The sequence below is a fragment of the Manacus candei genome, unplaced genomic scaffold (genome assembly GCF_025592945.1).
Source record: "Manacus candei isolate 608988 ecotype Guabito, Panama unplaced genomic scaffold, ASM2559294v1 h1tg000071l, whole genome shotgun sequence".
Lineage (NCBI taxonomy): Eukaryota > Metazoa > Chordata > Aves > Passeriformes > Pipridae > Manacus > Manacus candei.
The window spans coordinates 1,239,295-1,264,074 of NW_026138119.1; positions in this window are offsets into that span (position 1 = coordinate 1,239,295).

A 24,780-nucleotide genomic window follows, 5' to 3' on the forward strand; every position below is an offset into this window, starting at 1 on the left:
TGGAACGAGAGGAGCTGGCTCCAGAGTGTCACAGTGCTGGGAACGAGAGGAGCTGGAACGAGAGGAGCTGGCTCCAGCATGTCACAGTGCTGGGAACGAGAGGAGCTCGTTCAGAGCTGGGAACAGAGAGAGGAATGAGTGCCGAGGAACGAAACCACTGCTGCCGGTCCAGGGAGCTCTGGCTGCCACCCTGCTCCTGGTGGCAGTTTCCAGCGGGCTGGCACTTGGCACAGGCCACCTGCAAGCCAGCTCTGGGCTGTGGGAGGAACTGGGACCTGTTTGGGCTGCCCTGCTGCACCTCGGCTCATTGATGTGGCAGCCTGCCACATCAGAACTGCTCCAGGGAGCACCAGGAGGCAAACCAATCTGCCGCCTCCAAACCCGAGCTGGGTGGGAGGTGCGTCCCTGCCCTGCTCCCTCGGGAGCACAGCGCGGTGCTGCGGCAGGCAGGGCACGGCAAGGGCTGTGTCCTCACCAAACCCCCGACGTGGCCATCTCCTCCCAGGCCTGGCCCTTTATCACATGCAGCTCCTTCTCTCTAGTCGCACGTTCCTGTTCTCCTGTCAGAACTCAGACCTACCAGCAGAGATGACTGTGCTGCCCAAGCTCACACCCCCTGTATCCTCTTTCCTGCTCCAGCTGGAAGGTGTCTGCTCACTACCTGCAAAGAAACAGCACAATTGTCCCTCTGCAGTCAGCCACCAGCCCCTGGGAGAGCAGAGCTGTTCAGGGCTATTTGTGTTTCAATAAAAAACTTGAAAATACAACCACAGACAAGAACAAGAGTCCCGTGCCCTCTGGAGAGAAAAACTAGTCACTCCCACATCTATGGGCCTGTTTTCTTACCAGAAAACAGTGGCCAGGTGGGATGGACAGGAATGAGTCAGACCCAGGACTGGTCATAAAGTGAGCAGGAAATGAGGAGTATTGTCTGTGCAAAATGTGCTTATCAGAGAGCTGGAAGGAAAGTGTTCATTTTCTTAGGGAATGTTTTTAGTGGAAATGTTCCAAGTATTTCTGTTAAGAAAAAGGACTAATGCTTCATTTTTTTTCTCTGTTATTTTTTTCACTACAGAGAAAAGTGTTTGAACCATGCAGAGGCTGTTGTTTGAGGGATGAAATGTTCCTCTGACATTAGCCTGCAGCGAACATCCCAGGAATACCATTTTACTGGTAGGAATGATCACAACCCGGCAAGTTCTTAGCCACCCTGAAAGAATGTTCAATAAAGGGAGTTATGAGCTCATAAACCAGCTTTTGCACCTATGCCATGAGTTACACTGCCCTGGCTTGGGAAGGGAAGTGCTACCACGTGCACTGCATGTCAAAGCCGAGCGAGGCAAACTTCAATTGTGCAGGCTGGCAGCTTCCTGTCACAAACAAACTGCAGACCAAGAGCTCCTCATTACTACCGCAGTCATTTCAAAGCGTAAATGTAATTATCCTGATCTGATCAGGGACAACAGAGAAAGAGGCATAATTTGCTGACAACAGTATTCGCAATAATTAATCTCCCAGATCTTGCCTTACAGGGTCATGGACGTCTTGCAATGGGAAATGGGATGTTTAAATTGTTTTTGTCCCTCTAATCATCTGCACCAGCCGGGGTGACTCAGGGCCTCCCACCCCAGTCTGGCGGGTCCACAGGGGACAGGGAGTGCTTGGGCTCTCCCAGCTGGGGCTCAGCAGGGTCCCCTTTCCTTCCCCTGCCCTTACAGGGAGCAGGACTCTGCAAACCAGAGGAAAAGCCCTGCTTTCAGTTAATGGTGCTGTAGAGCCTTCACAGACATCAGTCCAGCTGGCGTTTGTCGCACTGGAGGCTGCAGCCCTGAGCTGAAATGGCACCAAACTGAGCCCCCCAGCTCTGGCCTTCCCACGGGGGGGTGTCGGGAAGTTTCAGCTCTGCTGAGGAACAAGGGGGACCCCCAGAAGAGAGGGGGGTCACTGAAGCTCAGTGAGCAGACAGCGTGTCTCGAGCAGACTGGGAGGGAGGAGTCAGGCACAACAGACACGGCACCACCAGGGTTTAGAGCAACCAAGCCAGGCATTAACCTTGCCCTGCAAGGTGCCAGGAGAGCTGAAGGAGCTCAGCATCCAAAGCCTTGCTAGTCCTTGGACGTGCTGACACTGCCCACAACAAACCAGTGACGGTCAGTGGGAACAGCTGGATGCTGTGCTGAAGACACCTTCACTCCCTCACGAAATTCAGGGATGTGTCCCACATCCTCCTGTGCTCTGTCTGACAGCAAAGGGCTTCATTGCAGCCACCCAACCTGCCTCAAGAGGGTGAGGATGACACGAGCAGGGACACGTGTCCCCAGGTCTGCCCACGTGCTGCTGCTCCTCATCGGGCAGGTGGGTGCTGCAGCAGGAGATGGGAATCGGCTGAAGCTGCTCCAGCAGCAACACACTGAAAAATGGGCCTGAGAGAGTAATGTTTCTTTCATGGGAAAAAAAATCCTGCTCACTTGAAAGGCAGCTGAGGCAGAGATTAAAAAGGGAACCTGAAAGAGGCGAATGGAACCAGGATGCAGCTGCATTTGGAGGCACCATTTCCAGTGCTGAGCTCTGGCCCCTGGGCCTGAGATTGCCTCACTTTGCTCCCTGGAATGAGGCCTGTCAAAACCCTCCTACCTTTGATCACCTTTTGCAGGAAAATTATGTACACATTAGATGCTCATTAACATTTATGTAAGTCATCTGCTGCAGTAGCAGCTTATCTTGTCTGCTAGTTGCCTGTGGGAAAGAAAGAAAACACACAAAAGGCCTGCACAGAAAAGCCCCAGGACCACAGCACCGCAATGGTGGCGTTGAAAAGTCCATCTGATCCCTCTGCCCCAGCCTTACCCTGTGCTCCCACAGTAATTCCCACAGAGGCAGCTCGGGGGGAGCTCCCCAGCCCAGCCCTCACCCTGCTGTACCAGGTGAAGTGGTTAACTGGATGTGCTCTGCTTTTAGAAAATGGTTCAGTGAGCACAGCTGTCACCAAACAACAGTAGCAGAGCCTGAACAAATGCATTCAGGGGAAATCAGATAATAGAGGTGGAAAGTGTCCTGTGATCCATTTAACTGTGCCTGCTCCCACAAGAGCTCCCCAGAGACTGCTGGGTTTGGTTCCCCAGCATGACTGTGCACATGCATGGGGGACACACACTCACCCACAGCAGCAGCCAGGGCAGGGCAGCGCTGTGGGACCAGCGTGGGCAGCACTGATGGGCTCTGGGAGCAGGGCTGGAGGGAGGGATGGGCACTGTGCTCTGGCCAGGACTCATCTCACCGAGCTGTTGCTTCACAGAGCCTGTTCAGTGGACGAAATCTCATCAAAGCACTGTGTGGTGTTCACACTGAGCCAGGTGAGTCTCACAGGCTCCCCTGCTCACCTGGCTCAGACAGACTCAGACCACTCTTCCCACCGCTGGCTTAATATTTAAGGAGCTGTTCTTACCAGGTTAAGGACACATCTTTCTTTACAGAGCAGCCGGCTCAGTTTACCCCTAATTGCACTCTAGGTAAGAGGTTAAGAGGAGAAAGGATCTTATTATCTGGGTAAGCTGAAAAAAAAATCCCCAACCAGGAGGGCCAGTGCAGCTGTTCCTGCTTCTCCAAGGGCAGGACTCTGCCTCCGGAGCCTCCCCAGAGCCTCATCCCTACCCCAGAGAATTAATTATCTGCTCCTCATGCCTGGGCAGAGAGTGGAGAGAGATGATTCCCTTGTGTTACGAGAGGAATTGCGAGACAGACGAATTAGGGCTCGCTCAGAGTTCAAATCCAAGCCCAGCCCAGCTCAGCTCTGCACAGTGTCCAGTACCTGGTGCAGGGATCCCCCCCAGAGAGCCAGGCTGAGGGGAAGGGTTGCTCCTGCAAGGCAACTGCCCAGACCATTCCCATCCATCAGAGGGCTGCAGGACAGCCCCCCTGGCACTGTCCTCTCTGCAGCCCCGGGGCCAGCAGTGCTGCTGTGAGTGCCTGAGGGGCTGCTCCCACTGCTCCCACTGCTCCCACTGCTCCCACAGCTCCCACTGCTCCCACTGCTCCCACTGCTCCCACAGCTCCCACTGCTCCCACTGCTCCCACTGCTCCCACAGCTCCCACTGCTCCCACTGCTCCCACAGCTCCCAGCTGGGATCCCTGCAGGACTCACCAAGCCAGATTGGAATGAAACACACACAGAGGACTCCACACGACCCATCAGGACAATTCACCCCCTGGCAGATGGAGGGTTCAATGACAGAGAATCAGAAAAAGCAGGTTCAGAAGTGTTGAATTTTCCCAGTTGCGTTTCACTGGCGATGGGCAGCACAAGACACCCATCACTCAGCAGTAATTTCTGCCAAAGCAGTGTGGACCCTGGTTGGGATGGGAAGGTGTCTGGGTTCATCTCCATGCAGATGTACTTGCATTTCCCATGCAACTCAGAGACTATGCTAATCTCTTCCAGGCAGGGAGATTCTGGAATGCACTCTCTGAGGGGAGCACAGTGAACTCACGGCCCGAATTGCTTTCCCATTTCCCAAGCACTCTAGTCAGTTCTGCAGCAATTTCTCCTTCTCTGTTAACAATGTAAAGCTTTGGCAGATTACCCAACTTAAAAAGTAATTTAAACTGCACTTATGAAATATTTCATGAAACATTTCTACAAACATTGCCACTTTCACTCCCCAGCCATGACAGCAGCAGTTGAAAGGAGGAGAGTGCAGTGAAACCTCTTCCTTAAACTCAGATCTCTTGAAATTTCTGCTGCTTCAAGCTGCTATTTCTATTCTGTATTCACTTAAAAGGTGTGGAAAATAGGCATATTCAATATCAAATTTTGTTGTTTTAAAACTCGTGGAAGTAAATACTTTGATCTAATCACATGTAAATTATGTGTCACTGTTAAAATATGGGACTGCATGTAAATCTCAGATACAAAAGAAGTCATCATCGTCTCCATGTAGAATGAAAAGAAATGTAGAATATTAAAATCAGGAGGTTCAACTTTATTAGCATAACAGCTTCAGTTGATATTCATGTGCACCAAAAATGCATTCACAGCAAAATAATTCAGAAAGAAGAAAAGCCCTGATTCAGCACAGTAATTTAACTCATATTTAGCTTTAAGTATGTGCTTAAGTCCAGCTGGGCTTAAGTCCAGATGAAGAAAAGTTCTCTGATGGTCAAGACAAAGTCAATAAAAGTTGAGCAAATGATTGCAGGCTGACCAAAAAATCAGTTTGGCCTTTGTTTCAATTCGAGTGTGTTCTGTTGTTACGAAACTCTTTGACTAGGCCCAAACCAAGCCCTCTGAGGGTAATAAATTCATAATAAACACTGTCCTTGAAGGACGGAGGGCAAAAGCTTCCAAGCTGCATCAATCTTCCATTGACAGCCACAGAGAGAGAGGGAGCAGCTCCAGGTAGCACCAGCAGTGAACTGGTGTATGTGGAGAGCTGGCCAGGGGCTGCTCTTCCTCTGTTTTGTATGAAAACTGCACGAGGCCATGAGTTCCCCTGCTCCCTTCTCCCTCCAGAGCTGGGCGGCCACCCGGCACTCCATGAGATCCCATTCCCTCCCATCCTCCTGGCTGGGGGTTCCCTGCCCCTGCTGAGGGGTTGGAGCCAGGTCTGCAGCTCCCTCAGGGCAGGACGGCAGCAGAGCGCTCCATTCCTGCCCCCCTGGGCAGGAGGTGAGGCCCAGGGCAGAGTGGTGCAAGGGTGGCTGTGGGGCAGGGGTGCTGTGGGGCAAGGGTGCTGTGCTGCAGGGTGGCTGTGGGGCAGGGTGGCTGTGCTGCAGGGTGGCTGTGCTGCAGGGTGGCTGTGGGGCAGGGTGGCTGTGCTGCAGGGTGGCTGTGGCCACTTGTCCCAAGGCTCCCTGGCCCGGCAGGCTGTGAGTCCCCCGGGCCCCGGGCGTGCCTCACCAGGCTGGCCCAGATTTCCCAGCTCAGTGAGCAGTGACAGTGTCCCGGCCCATCAGGGCAGTGAATCCAGGGCTCAGCACTGCAGAGGGAGAGCCCCGAGTGCTCCTCTCTGCCCTCCATCAGCTCCTGTGTGGGGGGGAGCCTGTGCCCACCTCAGCCACGGGCCCAGAGCAGGGCTGTGTGCTGCCCTGGGGAAGCCACTGCTCTGCCCACAGCAGGGGACAGAAGCAGTGCTGCCATGCTCCAAGGGACCAGGAGCACGTTAAAAGCTGAGTAAGATAAAAATAATAGGGAGTGGTTTTCAGCCTCTGTTAAGTGGAGGAAACTTGTGCTACCCTTCAAATCACAGCACCTGGCTCCCAAACAGAGCAGGAAGGAGTCTTGGCTCACACACATGGGAGAGGCCAAGAGATGGCAGCGATGATAACAGCCCTGGGGAGGCTGTCCTGGGCTGCTGGGCTGCACTGGGCACTGCTGGGAGAAGAGAGAGAACTCTGCAGAGCCACCACTCACACTGACCCTCTGCTGACAACAACACAACTGCACCCTAAGCTGAGAGCTCTGCAGGGCAACAGCAAGCTCTGGTTCACTGTGTGTATGTGACACCTAGAGAAGGAAAAGTACAGGGTCAGTGAAGCCAAATGTGTTAGATTAAAAACTGCAGTTGAAGAGAATTGTTCTCAAATTGAGGAAGAAACACACCTGAATAATCTGGGCAATGGGCTGTGAGCACAGGTGTCAGCAGCAGGGTAAAACATTTTGTCCTATTCCAAAAGACTTGATGCCCCTAAAGCTCTAACCCCCCAAAAAGCCTCTTTGGTGACATGAATTCAACGATTTTCCAACAGTGTTCTTTTCCAGACACCCTCTCCCAGGGCCCCGTGCACACAGGAGGAGATCACTGCTTCCTCTCCCTGCACATTAGGTGACTTCACTCTGTTTGCTGTGAGCTTTTGCAAAAGATTCCTTTCATCAGCTGCCTTTGAGGTTCTTTGAAAAATGGAAATAATTAGGCATGTGTATTTTCATTGGCACAGAGAGGCTGAAGCCTGATCTGAAAGGCTTTGCCTCTGCAAGAAAATAATAGGTCCAATTAAATGTACTTTATTCTGTGAAGTTCAAACACCATAGCTTTGGGGGCAAGAATTACGTGCAGAACAGGGATATAGGTGTATTTAGGAGTGGGGTTAGAGGGAATCTACTCAGGTTTACCAAACAGCAATGCTGATGATCAGTGGAGAAGCAAAGGGTGCAAGTGTGACACTCCTGTCCAGAGGGAGGAGAGAAAAGCCCCGTGTCCACTGGCACTCAGTCCACTGAGAACCCAGGGACTGCACTTGCATCCGTAATCATCCAGCAGCCGGCTGAAATGATGGATGTGGCAGTGATAAAACACCCCGGCCCTGAAGGGAGCTGCATCAGCCCCCTAATTATCACTCATGATTCCTTGTTCAGTTAACACTTACAAGAAGTTTCTAAAGTTTCAAAGGAATATAAATCTTATCAAAGTATTTCTAATTGCACGTAAATGACAGGTACTGTGTCGTTTAGCTTGGGCTGCAGGGAAGGGGCAGCAGAGCTCTCTGGAACCAGTGCAAAGGTCTAGTACTGCATTCAAAACTCACAGAGACATCAAACCCTCGTATAAATGTTAACTGAAAGCAAAATTGCAGTTAAAAACCAGATAGGATGCTTTAAAAATAATTAAAAACATGTGAGACAAATCAACATGCTCCTCTGCTTATGGGTCTGGGCTCTCTGGGGGCTCACGCCTGCCTCTGCTGCCTGCAATGGCTTTCTGTCTGTATGCTTGGACAAAAGACACTTTATTACAGTAATTTATCACCCCATAAAAGTGGCTTTCTTGTATTGCTGAATAATTTTGAAAGAAATATGTTTTAAAAATTAAAAATGCAGTCGGTGTACGCACACTCAGGTCTGCTGGGAGACATTTCTGCAACTACTGTAACTGCCTGGGTAGTTTTAATACCTCTATCTTCTATTATTTAAAGTATGATGATATTTTTTCCTTCCCTGAGCTTTGTCAGCTATAAATAAAAGATAAGGGTTGAATTGTACAGGGTATCTGTAAGCACTTCCATTATTGATACTTAATGTTACTTGGAGGGGGTGGTGAGACCCTGGTGCTTCTCATTTGCACCTCAACCCTGAGCCCTCTGAGCAGAGCAGTAGGTGCACCTTTGAGAGGCCATTTGCTCTGTGTATTTCTGTTTTTCTCTCCACGTGGCACCTTCCAGCACAAAAATGAGACCCATCCACAGATATTTAGTGAAACATTAAACAAAGATGTTTGGGGGAACTGAGAACTGCTTGAAGGGACCCAGGACTAACAGGAAAGGCTTCCTGAAACAATCCCAGGACTCAGAAGATGCTCAGACAAGGTCCAGAACTGGGTCCATGATTCTGAAATAACAACATCTTGGTTTGCACTTTATTCTCTAAGACCTAGAGTGTCCTTTGCCTGCTGAATTGGAGCTGCTTTCTCCCCAGCTCCAGAACAAAAGGAGATCCTTTTCTTGGCACACTCTGGCCATCCAAGGTGTTGCCCTTGTTCTCAGCACCACATCAGTCTGTGGTTTCTCAAAAGCAGTAAATTGCAGGATGACACAAGGAAAAAAATGCATGCTGAGCTGGGATTAGTAACAAATACACTCCTCAAAGTGGTGCAGAAGCAGAAGGGTTGTGTGACCTGGGACGAGTCTGAAGGAAAAGGAACGTGTTGGTAAGGCTGCTCCTAAGGCAGAGCTGTCATTTGGTTTTACAGGTTCCATATCCTTGTTCCTCACTCCGCTGTCTCCAGGCTCTTCGACAGGACAAGGACCCCACACTCCACAGGAATCCTCATCCCTACAACGCCTTGGGACTTGCAAAGCAGCGGAAGCTGGGCTTGGAACAAACACATGGAAGTAATCCTGATGGTGTGAATCCTGCCCCGAGTCATTTCTTCAATGCTCTTAAGGACCATGTGGCAAATTCCAGTCACACCAAAGCTGGAGAATAACTGGGAAGTCAGTGTCAGCACTTGCCTGACAGATCCATAAACACCCTGAGCTGAGTGTCCCCTTCATGGGCTGTTTTCCATCTTGCCTCAGAACTGGCGAGGCTGCGTCACAGCCCCTCTGCCAGCCGACACTAATTACAGATCTGCAACCAGTCCTGATGCCTCTTCAAACCACAAGATGATAAAATTAGATCATTACTCACATCAGCCTCTTTGCAGACAGTTATCAGAGGGATGCAACAGTACCTCCCCATTTCATTTTCTAAGAAGTGACTTCAAGGCCCAGAGAGTGAGACAGTGACTCACACTCCGAGGTTTCTTCACCAGCTCTTGTTGAAGCAGAGCAAACAACGAGAAAAGCTGCTCTCTGCACAGAGACCTAACAACTGCACACGCACTGCAAGAGCAGCCCCACAAACCCCAGGCTGTGTGTAAATCCACATCACTGGTTACCTTGCAAACCCAGAGGGGCTGCCAGGCAAACCTGGGGCACCGCTGAAAGCAGAAGGGGGGGGAGCCTGCACCCAACCACGAGCATAAGGGACAGTCCCTGAGTTATCTCAGTGGAGTTGGGCTCCTCCTGTCCCACACACCCTTGAGCTGCCACTGCAGAGGGAAACATGCAGCACAGCCCTCCCAGAGACCCTGCAGGGTTCAGTGCTGCAGAAGTGCCTCCACAGACACTCCTTTGTTGCACTGGCAGGTTTGGGCACAGGTTCAGAGCTGTGTGTGACCGAGCAGAGGTTCATCGGGCCAGTGTCCTGCCTCCCTCAGAGCCAAAGGCAGATGGCTCAGGTGGAGTTTAAGGCCACTGTCTGTTAGGGCTGACCCAGTTCAGCTGTTCATTTAGGAATTCATCTGGGCACTGGGCTGAGCTGGGCACTTCCCACATAAGCATGGCAGCACTCCCAATCTCCCAAAGTGCCATAAACCCCCCAGTCCCACTGCTCACACTCCCCTTGCAGACAGCTGTGTGAGTCCCTGCCAAGCACTGCTGTCTTTTCAGGCATTCCCAGCCAGTCCTGCAATATCACAGATACTTTGCAGACCTGCCCTGATTATGCTTCATGTTACAGTACCAGTTTTACACAGCTTAAAAGGCATTAATAAATAATGAATTGGACTTGTTGGCCTGTTATATATATAAGCAGCATGTGTCCAAAATGGTTACCAGTACACCAGTGGAAGTTACCATAGATAATGATAAGCTACAATTAAAAGCAACCTATTGCTCTGCTGGACTGTGTAACAGTATGTAATAAAAGATTAATCACTCATTAAAATAGCTACAAGTATTTCATTAACCTTTATGCATTATTTCTAGTGGGGCTTGTCTGCGCTGCAGTGGCTGCGGTGACAGTGAGCTCGGTGACAGGAGCGCTGGGCAGGGCTGGAGCAGCCCCGTGGGGGCTGGAGCAGCCCTGAGGGTGCAGCTCTGGAGCACCGGCGCTGTGGTGCCCGGCCCCGGTGTGTGCCCAGCCCTGGGGCGGTGCCGGCCTCGCCCAGCCCCTGTGGTGGCAGCGCAGGGGCACAGGGAGCACGGCAGCCCCTGTGGGCACCACACAGCCCTGCGGGACACAGCTCTGGCACGGGCAGGCTGCTCCCTGAGAAGGACCCATTCCCAGAGCTGGCATCCCACACTGGATGGCCCTGCCTGCCCTCCTGCCTGTGCACAGTGCTCATTCCCTGTCATTCTCTGGTGACCAGCTGAACTCTCACCCTCTGGTTTCCTTCCCACAGCAGCAATCCCACGGGTCTGTTTTCCAGAGAGGAGCTCTCCAAGGAGCCCTGATGTCTGTGCTCACCTTCACTCTGTGTGAGTGTCACCCACCCTGGGAACACCCAGATTGGATTTTGCCATTTGCACCTGGGGAGCTCATTCCAAGGAACGTGTTCCACTTCTGTTATCAGTTGGACCTGGATTTACACAGACATGTGGAAACACAGCAAAATCTTTCCTGTGAGCACATGCTATTACTCCCAGCAGTACTTACCACTGGACAAGAGAGCTTTCAGAGCTGAAGTACCTCAAGGACTGTGTTTCCTTCACAGAAGCCAGTCTACTCCTTCAACACCTTGCTACTTGAAGCTCTCTCTGCCCGTGGCAGCCTATCATGAGCCTGCAGAAACTACATCAACTCAGAAACGATGTGTGCAACTGAAAAGTGGTTTTCAGGAATGCTTTTTAAGTGTGTAAAATAACTCAGTGGCTTGTTGAAAGCCATCAAGAGGCATGCTTGAGGAATAGTGTTTGGAGACAGCAGAAAATAGCTCTTCATTCCTAAGGACAGAAAAGTATCTTTAGTTCTCTCTTCCTCTCCTATGCAAATGTTATCCTTCAGTGGGGCTGGTGCTGGAGTGGTAAAGGACACACTCGAGAGGACGATCTCTGCTGTGTTCCTTACCAGCTTCCTCTGTGCAGGGGGGAGTCTGAGTTCTTCCTTAACTTCTCATCCCGCTGCGTTCAAGCCCAGTGTTACGTCCTCTTTGGCTCTCCAGCCCCTGCAGCTCTCAGGCAAAATCATCTGAGCCATTGCCTGCACTCCAACCCTCCTTTTTCTCATATTAGTGGGACCTATTCACACGTAAGGGACCCCCATTATGCTTGATCTGAAAGATATGTGACTGGTGGAAACAACCCACTTTGAAACATTCACGCAGCAGTTCTGTAACCTCAGCCAGAGTTCACCAGCTGTACACAGAGAGATTCCCTAAATCACTCCACTCAAACACTGCTCAGCAGAGCCACTTCTCCTGCGCCTGGGCACAGTTCCTGCCTGGTGATGCCTTTTGCTTTTGAAGGCTGGAACTCGTCAGATGTATCAAGGCTGGCAGAGGAAGAAGTATTTTGCTCACAAAGGTTTGAAATCCCCATCAGTTTGCACCTGTGCCTTTCAAGCCAAACAAAGCTCTTGTATTGCTGGATGTCACAACAACAATGGGAAGTGTTGCTGCAGCACATGGTGTCATCCCTCCTGAATCCCCCAACAGCCAGGTCCGAGCTCCCACAACCACAGGGACAGAGGCAGAGGTGCAAACCATGCTAGAGAGAGCCCAAAGGCTTTTCTTGCCCCCATAGGTTTTTGACATACACAATAATTCTGCTGAACTCAAAGGATAATCTGTATAAAGAAGACTCTCTTATTTTGTTAATCTCAGGATTGCTGCTTTGCAGAACATGTTCTCTCTGCAAGACTTGTCACAGCAATGGAAACTGCCCCAGTGCTGGGAAGGGGGAAGGTTATGGAAGGTTCAGCAGGTAGCAATGATTCCTTAAAACTTTTCTTTGGCGTGTGTCTCCTTGGCAATGAAAAAGGGATTCTCTGCTGTGGACTTTATAGAGAGGGTGTGGAGCACAGGGAGATTTATGAACTGTTTTCTGGAGTGCAAGTGCCTTTCAGTTCTGGTATGTACAAACTTACATCTTCTGCCCAATTTGACAAGAAAGCAGAGTTTCCCTGGATTGTCCCTGCATTTGCTCCATCCCACTTACTGCTTTCACATGCAGAAAGCATTCTTCTTCTTTTCAAAGATCCAAGGAAGGCAGGTCTCAGAAGAGAGCATTCCTGCCCAGGGTTGGAGCCCGAGCTCTGCACTTGACTCAGTTAATAAGGGGTGTCCCTGAACTCACTGTTCACGGGATGAATGGAATACTTTTCACCCTTTGTTTGCCTCTGTTCTTGGAGCCTCTGCAAACTATGAAAAGCTGAAGACTCTGGAGCCTGCCAAGAACTGTTACTATGAAATCGTAATCTTTCCTCTCTGCTCTGGCACTCACGTGTCAAACCACATCTCCCACCTGAGCCTGGGCATCACCTGAGCTCTGTCACACCAAACGGAGCAGAGCTGGGGCTCCACACACGGCTCGTACAGATCTCCTCCTCCTTGGCAAGGACAGCGGGGGCTGGTCACTGTCTGGCCCAAATTAGAGTTTCAAATGTATAAAATACTGCCTGCGAGATGAGATGAGCTCACCTGAACGGGATGGGGATTGCCAGGGAGCCAGGCTGGGAAGCAGTTGTGTGATGTGCCTTGTCCCATCCCTGACACACAGCCCTTCCCATCCCTGCTGGAACAGCCACCCTGCAGGGCAAGGAGCAGAGCAGGGCTGGACACACCAGCCTGGACAGGCTGTAACAGGAGCTGTGGCCCAGCTGCATGTGCTGTAAAACTCTCCGTGACACCACCACAGTCTGCTCTCCTGGAGCCCTGGATGGTTTCAGCATTTCTCAGACAGTATCATATCAAATTACTGAAAGTATTTTCAAAGAGGTGTTTGTTTCCCTAAATTTTGTTTGAGTTAATAAAAAGTGACAGAGTTGGAGAGAAAGCAAAGCACATGTGTTCCTGGGAAGAAAAAAGGCCAGTCAACAAAAAATATGACCAACTGGAGACCAGTGCAGTCAGGATGGCCTTGAAACATCTGCAGCCAGAGAATGAGGGAAGGGCACGGGGAAAGAAGGAACAAGGAGAAGGAGGGGAGAAGACAGCTCTGCAAACCTCAGGCTGCCCTCAGGGTCCTCCACTCACTGCCTTCTCCTGCAGAGGCTTCTTTAGATGTCACTGAGTGGAACAGCCAGACAGGGCCAGCACGGCACAGGAACCTCAGCACCAGCACTCCCTTCCTCGGGAACAGACATGGGCTCTGGGCCAGGAGGAGGATTTCATCTCCAAGGCTGGCATTCTGGTACCTTTTAGCAGCACTGAATAATGTTGGGTGGCAAGAGGAGAAGAGGACTACTTTATTTACCTGTAAGTGCCAGAAAACAATTTTTTGTTTCTTTCTCAGGTCAGACGTCTTTGTAGCTAATTAAAATGCTAAATTACCTCCACCAACTGCAGAGAAAAATCACAATTTAATTACATGTGAGAAAAAAATCTAAATTTCTTAGTTCATTTTGAGATAAACAAATGAAACCACTAAGATTTGTTGCTTTGGTGGCTTTTCATAACAGGAAATAGTAATAACACATTTCTGTCTGTAGGAACTTCCTCTGGTTCCCCTCTTGGCACTAAGGGAGCTGTAGGAAGCTGCCTGAAGCAGTCACAAAGGCTTTGCCGTGGCAGGGAGCCAGCTTGGTTCACTTTCTGTCTCCTGCTGAGGGTCCTGGGCAGCCCTGAAGGGCTGCTGGCACTGCCTGGGACAGCAAAGGAAAGCTGTGTCTGGCAGCTCTGCACACTTGACTTGGGCACACCAGGGAATTCAAGGAGGAAAAGTAATGCCCAGATTTCCTCTGCCAAGCCCTGTTTCTCCCAGGGTGATGCAGATGCTTGTGCCCCAGGACCAGAGCAGGGTAGTCTGGTCCTAGAGCAGACCTGTCCCTGCACACAAGTGGGTGCTGCACTCTGCACCCACGGCAGCCCTCCTGCAAACTCACACCCCAGGCAGAAAACAGCCCTGGCAATAAAATGGAAGCTGAACTCATCACAAATGGTGTCCTCTGACAGCTCACATAAGGTCCCATTAAAGTGTCCACATCCCGGCCTCAAATGCCTCAAGGTCCACCCCAAGGGGCTTCCTGTGTGCCAGAGCAACAGGGAGGGCCCTGAATGGTCACTATCAGCCCCTTTGAAGTCCTATATCTCGCTCAGACACGCTGTTAAAATATATCTTTCTAATCTGGAAAAGCAGATTTTGCCATCCTCGCCCCTTTTCAAGCTCAGAAATGTTAACAAACGCTGCAGTTCAGAGGTATGAACACGGCTGTCCTAATAATGTGTCTCTCCAGATTCTTGTCATGCTGCCCTGGTGATATTCAGCGTGATAATGAAGGCAGCAGGGAAGGAAGAACAGAGAAAATAGCAAACAACCTGGGAATAATGTGGAGTTGCCATGAAGAGTCACAGATTTGCTTACTGGAATTTAGAGCAGTCTGATTTTTTCTCTGAAGTCCTGCTTGCTGTAGCAGAAGCCCGTACAGACCAGCAGAGCTGCTCAGCAGGGCTCAACACTGCAGGGGCAGCTCAGGTACTGAGGAAAAGGTTGGTCCTGGGCACTTTGTCAGCTCAAAGATGCTCTTAGCCTTCAACACCCAGGTGGAATGAGAGGGTACAAACAGCCCCGGGGCTGACATCATCTCGGAGCCTCGAGATATTCCCAGTTAAGATGCAGGAATGACCCCTCTTTTCAGCCAGCCCTGGACAGCACCTGGGCTGCCAGTCACTGAAGAGATCGGGTCAAGAGAGCAGAGCGGGAGGACCTCAGGAGGTCACTGCAGCTGGGAGAGAGATGGGAAAGTGAGAGGGCATGGAGCAAGTGAGAGAGGGGGATCTGCTCACAGTGGAAGGTGCAGGGATGGAAGGAGGGCCGGGAATGGCTCCATCCATCTGCTCTGGCCTTGCCCTTTGTTCTCTCACCTGCTGCCACTTGGCTGCACTCCCTGAGCACCCCCAGCACGACCCCCTGCACACCCAGCCTTGTGCTCTCTCACTGCTCCTCAGCAGACGTGCTCTGTGGGTTCACAGGGAGCAGGGCAGAGCTGCTGCAGACACACGTGCAGGGCAGAGCACAACCTGTGCAGTGAGGCCTGTTTGGAAGCAAGGAAAAGCTGATCTTCCAGGATGGTCATTCAGAGGGAGTGTGAGGTTTGGGACAACTGTCTGAGCTGCTCTTTCTCTGTCCTGGCATAAAATAAAGTGATGGGGCGGGTCAGTCTGGCACTGGGGTTTGCACCTCAGAAGAGCTGAGGGACTGTTCTGATTAGGTCCCTTTCACACCCAGACTGAGGGTGTAGGGAACACGAGGAGCAGAACAGCCAGTTACTGCTGCTGTTAAACACACTGGGTTTAATACCCTCTTCAGCCTCCAGATGCAGTGACAAGGACTGGAGTGAGATCAGCAAGGGATTCAGACTTCTCTGTTCCTCCGAAAGCGTAATGCACTGGAATGAAGTTAGCTTTTGGTTTTCTGCCAATTTATCTAAACTTTAATGATATGGTCAGGGTGGCAAAACTTCGCTGTTAGCTGGGCTCAAAGCAGTAAGAACCCTTTGCTCATTTCTGCAAACTCTGTACATACAAATTTATCAGTTTGTGAGATGGATTTTTTGTCTTGGCATTTGTTTTTTATCTTTCTTAATAGACGCAATGTTTAATTCACTGTAACTAAAGACACTGGGATTTTAGTGAGTTTTCTGTCAGTTCCCATAACTCATTTTGATGGGAACCCATTGGATTTTAATGGAAACCTATTAGGTGAACATATTGTGATCATTAATGAACTTGATGTGCAATTACACGGGGAACCACCTAAAGGTAATTAAAACCTATCAAGACCACTAGGGGATAAAGAGAAAGGAAGTTACTCTTGTTTAAGACAATTAGCGTAGACAATGATCTGAAAACAAAATAAATGATCCCTGAGAAGAAAAGCTGTGTAGGTGGCTACCCTGGAAGATATAGGCCATGCAAACAAGGGTGTCTTTAGGAAACCAACAATTACTGTAGTTTGTTTTTTTCTATTGCAAGTGGTGCTTTGACAGGGAAGTTCAGCCTTTTCCTTCCAGTTGCTTAACTCTTTGACATTTTGCTCATCCTCTGGTTCTCTGGGCCTTGCTAATCTTACTATGGTTAGCACAGATTGTCCTAACACCTCTGTGCTTGTAGACCCAGGCAGAGGGAAGCAAAGGAGTGTGAATGCCTCTTGTTTTGGAAGGATGTGCTGGGTGACACTGTGCCTGGATGGTGCTCACACCAGTTCCTGTGTGTTCAGGGTGGCTGGAGAGGCTGCCCATGGCTAACAGAGCCCAGGAATGGCAATACCCCAGCGCAGGGGTTCCAGGCGTGGCAGGGAACAGAGCTGGGCTCCACCCTTGTCCAGGGACTCAAATGCAATGTAGATTTTCCCCTAGTCTAGTACTGCTCTGCCCTGTTGAAGTGCTGCTTGGTGCCAGGGACATACCCCTAACCATGAAACATCATCACCTTACAGAGCAAGCAAATTGCGGGCTCAGAAAGAGCCCCCAGACCGCTGATCTGTATCTCAAAATCACAAGAAATCCTGTTGCTTGCTGACCACTGGACAATTAAAGGGTCTCTCACTCCATTGTTCCTGATCTGCTCTGCGTGCCTTTGGTGCAGAAACAGGGAACATAACGTAATTAGCTGGCGGGTGATGTCCACCAAATGTCATTCCTGAACACATTTGCTTTAGTCCCTATTCACCAGCATCAACAGCAAGGCTGCTTCCCCATCCACTGGCAAAGGCTTTCGCCAAGATTTTAGAATTCAACAATGAACCAGGCCTGCAACTAAAACATTTATCTGGCAGTTTTCCCTCTTTAAGTCAAAGTGTTATGTTGGCACAGTGCGCTGTGGGTGGCGATTTGCCAGAGGAAAGCATGTGTTGGAAAACCTTGCTCAATATTACAGCAATCTCGTGCTCGCGAGCCTCGCACGGCTCGAGGAGGAGAGCGACTGCCAGGGGGCTTGGGGCTGCCCCTCTGCCCAGGGCAGGCACCCACTGACACCCCCTCAGCCCAGGCAGGCAGAAAGGAGGTGCTGCTGGACACAGCCTGGCGTGTTCCTGCCGTGCTGAGGAGGAGTGGGAGAGGGGGCTGACTGCCATGAGCACGATCAGCTGGTCAGCAGAAGGGGGGTTTGAGGAGGACAGCACAGAAAGACGTTGTTTTATACTTTCTAAACATGGCCCCGCGGGCCCTTAACTTTCTTAGGGACCTGCCCAAATGTTGGACGGCTCTGACAGGCTTTTTATATGGGGCAGATAATCCTCACTAAAGCAGAAAGAAAGACCAGGGGGAATTGTCTATAGTACAGAAAAACATATTGAGGAGGCAGCAGTAACTTAATATGCAAGAGAGGCCTGGATTCAGAAGTCAGTTGCATCATCCATTTAGCAACACTCAAACCACGGAGCAGGAGCTGGGCTGCCAAGTGAGTGCACTGGGCATTGTGCTCCTGCCAAGTTACATCCTAGAGGAGCCAAGGAATGAGCCAGGACAAAAACAAGAGGGTGAAATGGAGGAGCAGCGAGCCAAACAAAATCAGGACTCTCTTCCCCCTGTGCTCAGCTGACCAGGTGCCTGGCCAGAGACAGGAGCAGAAGACCAGGGCCTGTGGAAGCTCTGGCCATTCCCTGTGCCATCTGCTCCATGGCAGAGGGGCAGTGGGCAGTGCAGAGCCTGCTGCCACAGCAGAGCTCAGCACCAGCAGAGCTGTTGCCCCGGCACACACAGCCAAGCCCTTCACCTCCACCATTCAGCCTCCCGGGGCACTGCTGGGCGGGAGGGCCATGAGACACAAAGGCTGCTGCTGAAAGAAGGGCTCTAACTCAGCCCTGACTTCTGGGGCTGCTGCTGGGGGTCCTGGGTGAGACAGGGGCCTCTGCTTTTTCACACAGGATGGTCTGAGCAAGCCCTCTTCCCATTGAGCTGGAGGTGTCTCCCAAAACTTTCCAATCAGAGCACAAGCAGGACAGTGTGAACAACGTACCTTCTGTTCTAAGACAACTGCAATGTTGTTACCAGAACTGGCAGCTAAGTTAAACATCAAAAAGCCTTTTTCACTATTAGGTACACCCATATCTCTAAGTCTTCAGACATATCCTTATTCTGCTGCCCCATTTCACCCCCTCCCCGCTCTCTCCTCCACCCCCACAGGAGCCTCCAGGCCAGGTGTTCACCAGGCTCACGGCCCAGTGGGTCCATGGATCCCACCAGACAGTGGCAAATTGCATCTGCTCCAGGTAGTCTGATTTTTCTCCCTCAGCCATTGTGAGTGACAAATAACCTTTTTCACATCAATGTTTTTAAGATAAAGTTGTGCAACACCTCCAGGCTCTGTTTGAGACCCTGGCTGTTGTTGTGCTGGGGCCAGAGTTACTGCTGTGATCACCGGGAGTTACAGGCCCCCTTGAAAAGTGCCATTTCAGCTCTGATTTCCTCACTTTGGATTGTGATTTCTCGTTACTTTGAAAATTAAAGCAACAGGCATTCAATCCTCTCCTGTGTTCAGGCAGCTGCGACAGTGGGATCTGCTTGGAATGCTGTGGATACAGAATGTCAGTGGTTCTGGGTGCAGTCTCTCCCTGCATCACAAAGCAGTGCTAAGCCAAGCCCTGCTGTAGGTGCAGCTCCAGGAAGTGACAGGCCAGCCTCTGCAGCTATCAGGGACTGCGGTCAGAGCAGAAGCAGTTTCGTTTCCATTTGATGAGGTTTCCAAGTAAAGCCGTTCGGGGTTTTCCTGGGTCTGTCTCTGGCCGTGTGTCAAAGCACGGGCGGGTGGGATGTCCCCGAGCCGGCGGCGCTGGGCACAGCCCGCTCTCCTGAGCGGCACTGCAAACACTGGAATCTAGCACACCTCAGTGGAAGGCAGCAGAAGAGCCCCCTTGTCAGGGCTCCCGTGCTGGGAGCACTCACTGCTCCAGCTGCCAGGCAGAGCAGGAGCCTTTCACACGGAGAGCTGGTGGAAGGCACTGTCTCTGGAAGAAAGGGTCACAGGATAAAGCTGCCACGCAGCTGGTACTCAAAGTATCCACGTAAAAAGAGGAACACCTCACTTCCCCTGAGAAACAACCAAAAAATAAAAAAATTGTGTGGAGAGCAGGAGGGGGGGACATGTGGCTGTGATTCATACAGCAACCTTTTATTAATAAGCCTTTATAACTCTACCAGCTCCGCCCCTCTGATGTCTGGAGCTGCTGTGCTTCCAAAGCACATGGGGTGCTTGCAAAAAAAATAAAGATAATACAGGAATATTGTGCTCGTGCCAGTAACACAAGCCATCCTTCAGACTGCTCCCCTCCTGTCAGAAGTGCATGCAATGTACATGCCTGAAATCCTCCTTCGGAATCCCAGCCAGTTTCCTCTTTAGCCTCCATTTGAAATGAGGCAGGAGATGGGAATAAAATCCTTTCCTTTTCTGCAGTGTTCTTGCCTTTTGTCTCCATGGTGTGGCTGGCCTTGCCCCTGCTGCAGCTGAGCACATTCTTTTGCTCCATGTTCCAGTTGGGATTTTTGACCTTTGGAAGAATATAGCAGTTCCACCACCAGCAGGTTCTCAGTTCACAGATACTACTTCCATCAGGGACACCACTCCACTCTCCTCTCCTCTTTCTCCAGACCACCAGCAAAAGCTTCAATTACCTTTTCTTGCCCCCCCCCCAAGCCATTTAACCCTCTGCTTTGCCCTGGGCAAGCTCAGTAGCTGATCTGCCATTGCTTTTTGCCTGTGTCTCCTCACAGATCTGAAACAACACAGATCAAAGGGGCAGACCCACAGCAAAATCTGAGGTGTGAGGTGGGGTCTGGAGGGGTTTTACCTCCTTGCCTTTGTTTTGTATCTCTCTTCAACCCTGCTGCTGCTGACAGAGGCCATGAGAAGGACTTGGAAATGCCCACAGAAGTGAGGGGATAGAATGGGATCCAGGGTGTCATTTTGTATTCATTGTTCCAATCTGACATATCTAAACATGAATGTAGTTCTGGGGTAGATTTATATGATGTTTGGTGTTTGAATTCCATTAACAGCACCATTCCAAACCTGTCACAGCCATTCTAGGCTGTCACAGACCCTTCAAACCCACTGTGTCTGTCTGTCTGCAGTCACCCAGACTAGTCCCACACTGAGTCCCTGCTTCCCAAGACACACAACTTCCCTGCACCAATATAATACAGGGATTGTACCTGTATATCACATTAGCACTGTGATAGCCTATTTTCATCCCAATCCTCACACTTACTCCTGGCTCTAAATTGTTCTTTATAAAGAGGTCTGCAGGGACCTTGTTATTTTTATTGCTGTAATAAGGCAGCTCTACAGGAGAGAAGGAAAGTGTTTAGAAAGATAGTAAAGGCCCTGAGGCTGTCTGAATGTCAGGGAAGGCCTGTTGCAGAGGCCAAGCAACTTGGGCTCTTGTCTTGGCGAACACTAATCAATTTGGCTTGCAAATTGTGTACCAGGCAATAAAATCCAAAGGGTGAAGCTGCCCAACTCAAGGATTAACCTGCACCAGGATCCCTGGCCAAGAAAGGAGGAAAGCAGAGATATAACCCCTCCTCAGAGGGTGCTTTGGGGTTGTGCTCCTCCTTCCATCCCCAGGGAACAGGCGCCTTCAGCCACAATGGTCTGAATCCCAGGGAAGTGCTTTGAAAAAACAAATCACCAGCAGCACATTTCTGTATTTCAAGGAATTCAGAGCCCAGGCTCATCAGGTGATGGATGGTGTTACCCAAGGTGTGGGCTCAGCAGGCACGAACGCTCAGCAGTCCTGTTAGAGCACGAGGGGTAGAGAGACAGATAGACAGACAGACAGGGAGGTAGATAAAGTGTCCTGGTGGAGCTGGAGGAGATGAAGCAGCACATTGACAGGTGAGAAGTGCCTGTCAGTAAAGAGAACCTCCACGCTCACTGAAAGAGCCGTCGATCCCATCAGTGCTACTGTCTCATCCCAAAGCAAGCCCTCCAACAGGCATGACAAGATCACAGCCTGGATTTAATTTCCAAATCATGCAGTAATAACAGAGAGAGATAATGCTAAAGGTAGAGCAAGTGTAAGAGACTTGCAGGGTTACAGCTGAAGCAAAAACAAACATTAGATAAATTGGGTGCCAAGAGCTGTGCCCGTCCTCGAGCAGGGATGCTCCGAGTGCTTCTGACCGCACGTCAAAACCCAGGAAATGCTGTTTCATCAGGAACAGAACTGCTCCCTGGGAACATGGGCAGCTCAACAAAGCTTGAAATAGGAATACTTCTGAACAATTTGTTCCTACATTCTGAAGTCTATATCCCTATATACTTTATTGTTATATATCATCTCTGACACTTGGAAATTATTGCACAGAAATGCTTCAGTATTAGAGATAGGTAATGGTTTGGTAATGCTATTTTGCAGGTTTTCCCCCAACTGAAATATTTCAGATCTTTTGACCAATGTGGCATTTCAACATTGGATTTTTATCACAATTTAGGACCAAAAAAAATAATAATTCTGAAATACCAGAATTTCTTGGGGGACCAATATTTTGTTTTCCAAAAAGCCTTATTGCTGAGAAACTAAAAAGTTGGTGCCTTGGGAAGTGATTCAGTGCTGCAGCAGCATCTCAGACATGAGAGCACACTGTGCTAATAGATGAGGCTGTTGTACGATGCTAATGTGGAAAGTGGAGCTCCAGCAAACCGTTCATCTCCCTGGTGAACAGCTCAGCTCAGTAGCTCACAACTGTTTGCTTTATACGCTCCCTTGTTGTTGCCATGAGGCCAAGAACACATATTCAGTTCCCTCAGCATTCCTGCAAGACTTAATACTCATTCCAGGTTCCCTCTTGGCACAGAGAATTTGCTGGCTTGATCCAAAAGCGAAAGCCTCTTTTCTTGTCTCAATCCCGCTGCTTTCAGCAAAGTGGCAACTCGCTTTTCCAAGTGCTCTGGGACTGAAAGAAAGAGCTCCCCACTCCATACCTGTGTGACCCACAAAGGCTTGGCCTGGAAGATTTGCAGTGGGAGCCGTTCTGCCACCATTATCTCAGAGCTCCTTTTCACATCTTACAAGGCAGTGATTGATCTGCCCATTGCAATGGGTTTGACTAACATTTCATTACCTGTCCCCACTGAAAATGTTGTTTGATTTAGGTTCAAAGAGCTCATTATGTAAGGCTTTTTTTCCTCAGGAAAAAAAAATGAAATGCAGAATAAGAGTATCAAATCCTGAGCTAATTACAATTTGCCAAGGTTTGGTTGGTGTATGAGTGTGTCTGAGATTTTGCTCATTACCAGTTGTATAATATGATTTCTACTGCACAGTTAATTAGTACCCAAAAAATAACCTAAGGAATTTACACAAGCCTAGTTGGAGGACAAGAAATAAATCACTGAGGAGTAGGTCTGGGGAAAATCCCCAGTGAGGACATTTTCACTATTGATGTAAAACACTCAGAGGTTTAACTTTCAAAACAGACATTTTGGGAGAAGCTCAGAAGCACCTCAAGAAGAGCCCCTGTGCCATATTCAGACAGTTAAACTCGGTCTCATCCCACAGGCTCCGTGCTTTTATCCAGGTGATGTCAGCAATCTCCAGGAGGCCCCAGCCCAGGTGGGGCTCGGGCTGTCCATGCCTTGGTAGGAGCACGGGGGGATGTTCAGCCTGGCTGAAGGGGCTGCCTTTCCTCGCAGCTCCTGGTTTCCAAGGCTCCCCTTTGTTCTTTCCAAACACCTGAAGCCGACTTAGAGAAACTTCACTTAAGCACTAGCACAGACACCTCTTCCTTCCACCACTGCAGTATCCACCCTGAGACAGTGGAAAATATCATCAGTGCTTTGAAGTCAAGAGAACTAAGACAGAGCAGTTGACAGATCTGCTCCCTCACGGTCAACCAGGCTCCCTTGGGTTCTGTGCAGACACGTGAATTACCTTCCCAGCTGTGCAGTGGGACTGAGGAACAATCATCTACCTCCTAAAAGGCTTCATCTTGGCTGGTGTTGTTCACCACTGCAGGAACGAGACATCCTGGAAAGATGCCACTGCGAGTTTGAGGCAGATGAGTTTTACTACATTTTGTGGGACTGGTGGATTTGGTTTGTTCTCCAAGACCGTTGAGCTATTCTGAACTGAGGAACCTCTGCATATTCCTTCTAAACCAGTTCATTCATTCCTACTTTCTGCCCTTTTCCATTCAAATGCTTTTGCCCTTTCAAACATGTGCAGTTGTTCCACCCCCAGCCAAAAGAGAAGATAAAATTTACGACGTACACAAGTGGACTCTCGGTGAGCCTCTTCCAGCAGCTCGGCAAGAAACAAAGTCTACTGGGATGTATTAAAACCAATGATCATCCCAGACTCTTTAAAAAGGAGTTGGATACCAGTAACCCAATACTTTGCTGTAAAATGCCTTGCTCTGTCTGGGTCTGTGTTTGTCATCATATCAAAGCCTAGAAGTGGTCTCCACTTTGCCTGCATTGGGATTCTTCATTATTCACCACTCCTCCCAAATCTGATGTGATCTGCAAACTAGGAAATCTTGCCTTCTATGTCCTCAGCCAAGTCTTTCATACACTGTAACTATCAGAAAGACCAGGATCCGCCAGTGCAGTCTCCTACAGTACACGCTCCTTTATTAACTCGTCTTTCATCTTGAAAGGCTTCTATTTATGCCTCCTTTCCCCACTCTGCTCCTGTCCTCTGGCCAATTTTCAATCAGTGAGCCAATTCTTCCCCTTTCCAACTCCCCACCTTTAGACATTAACCTCCGACGCGGGACCCTGTCAAACACTGTCTGAAGATCCAAGCCTCTCCTGACTCCTGCTTAGCCTCTTGTCTATGCCGACAGGAGCGTATGTTCTAAAAAAAGAAATTTCCAAAAGTTAGCGAGGCAGAAAAGGTCCTTTCCGGAAACCATACTGGCTATCTTTGGTCAAGCTGTGCGTTTCTCAACAGGCCACCTTTCATCTATTAAAACATTTTCTAAGACTTGTCTTCACCTGAAGGGAAACGAACTTCCCTGCAAGACCCTGGTGCACATCTGGGTCGTTCCTTAAATAATGGTGGGAGGCTGTCCGCCTTCCACCTTTGAGGAATCTCCTGCAAAACACTTCAGCTCTGTGAAGTGCCTGTGAAAACCTTTCCAATTTAGACCCACAGTTCCTTTAACCTCTTTAATAAGACAGCCATAGAGTAGGGGGTTTGGTACCAACCATCCACTTCACACCCTCCAGCTCCCTGAAAGCTTCGTTTTCTGTGCTCTCTTTTCCTTTGAGGAATAAAGTCTGGTTTCCACCTTTCTACTTACAACTTTGGTCCAGGCAGCTCCTCTCTGACTCAGGTGTATTCTCTCTGCCAGTAGCCAAGCATGATATTTCTACTTGCCTTTTCTCTACTCCTCAACCAATAGATTAAAACAAAATTAGTTTC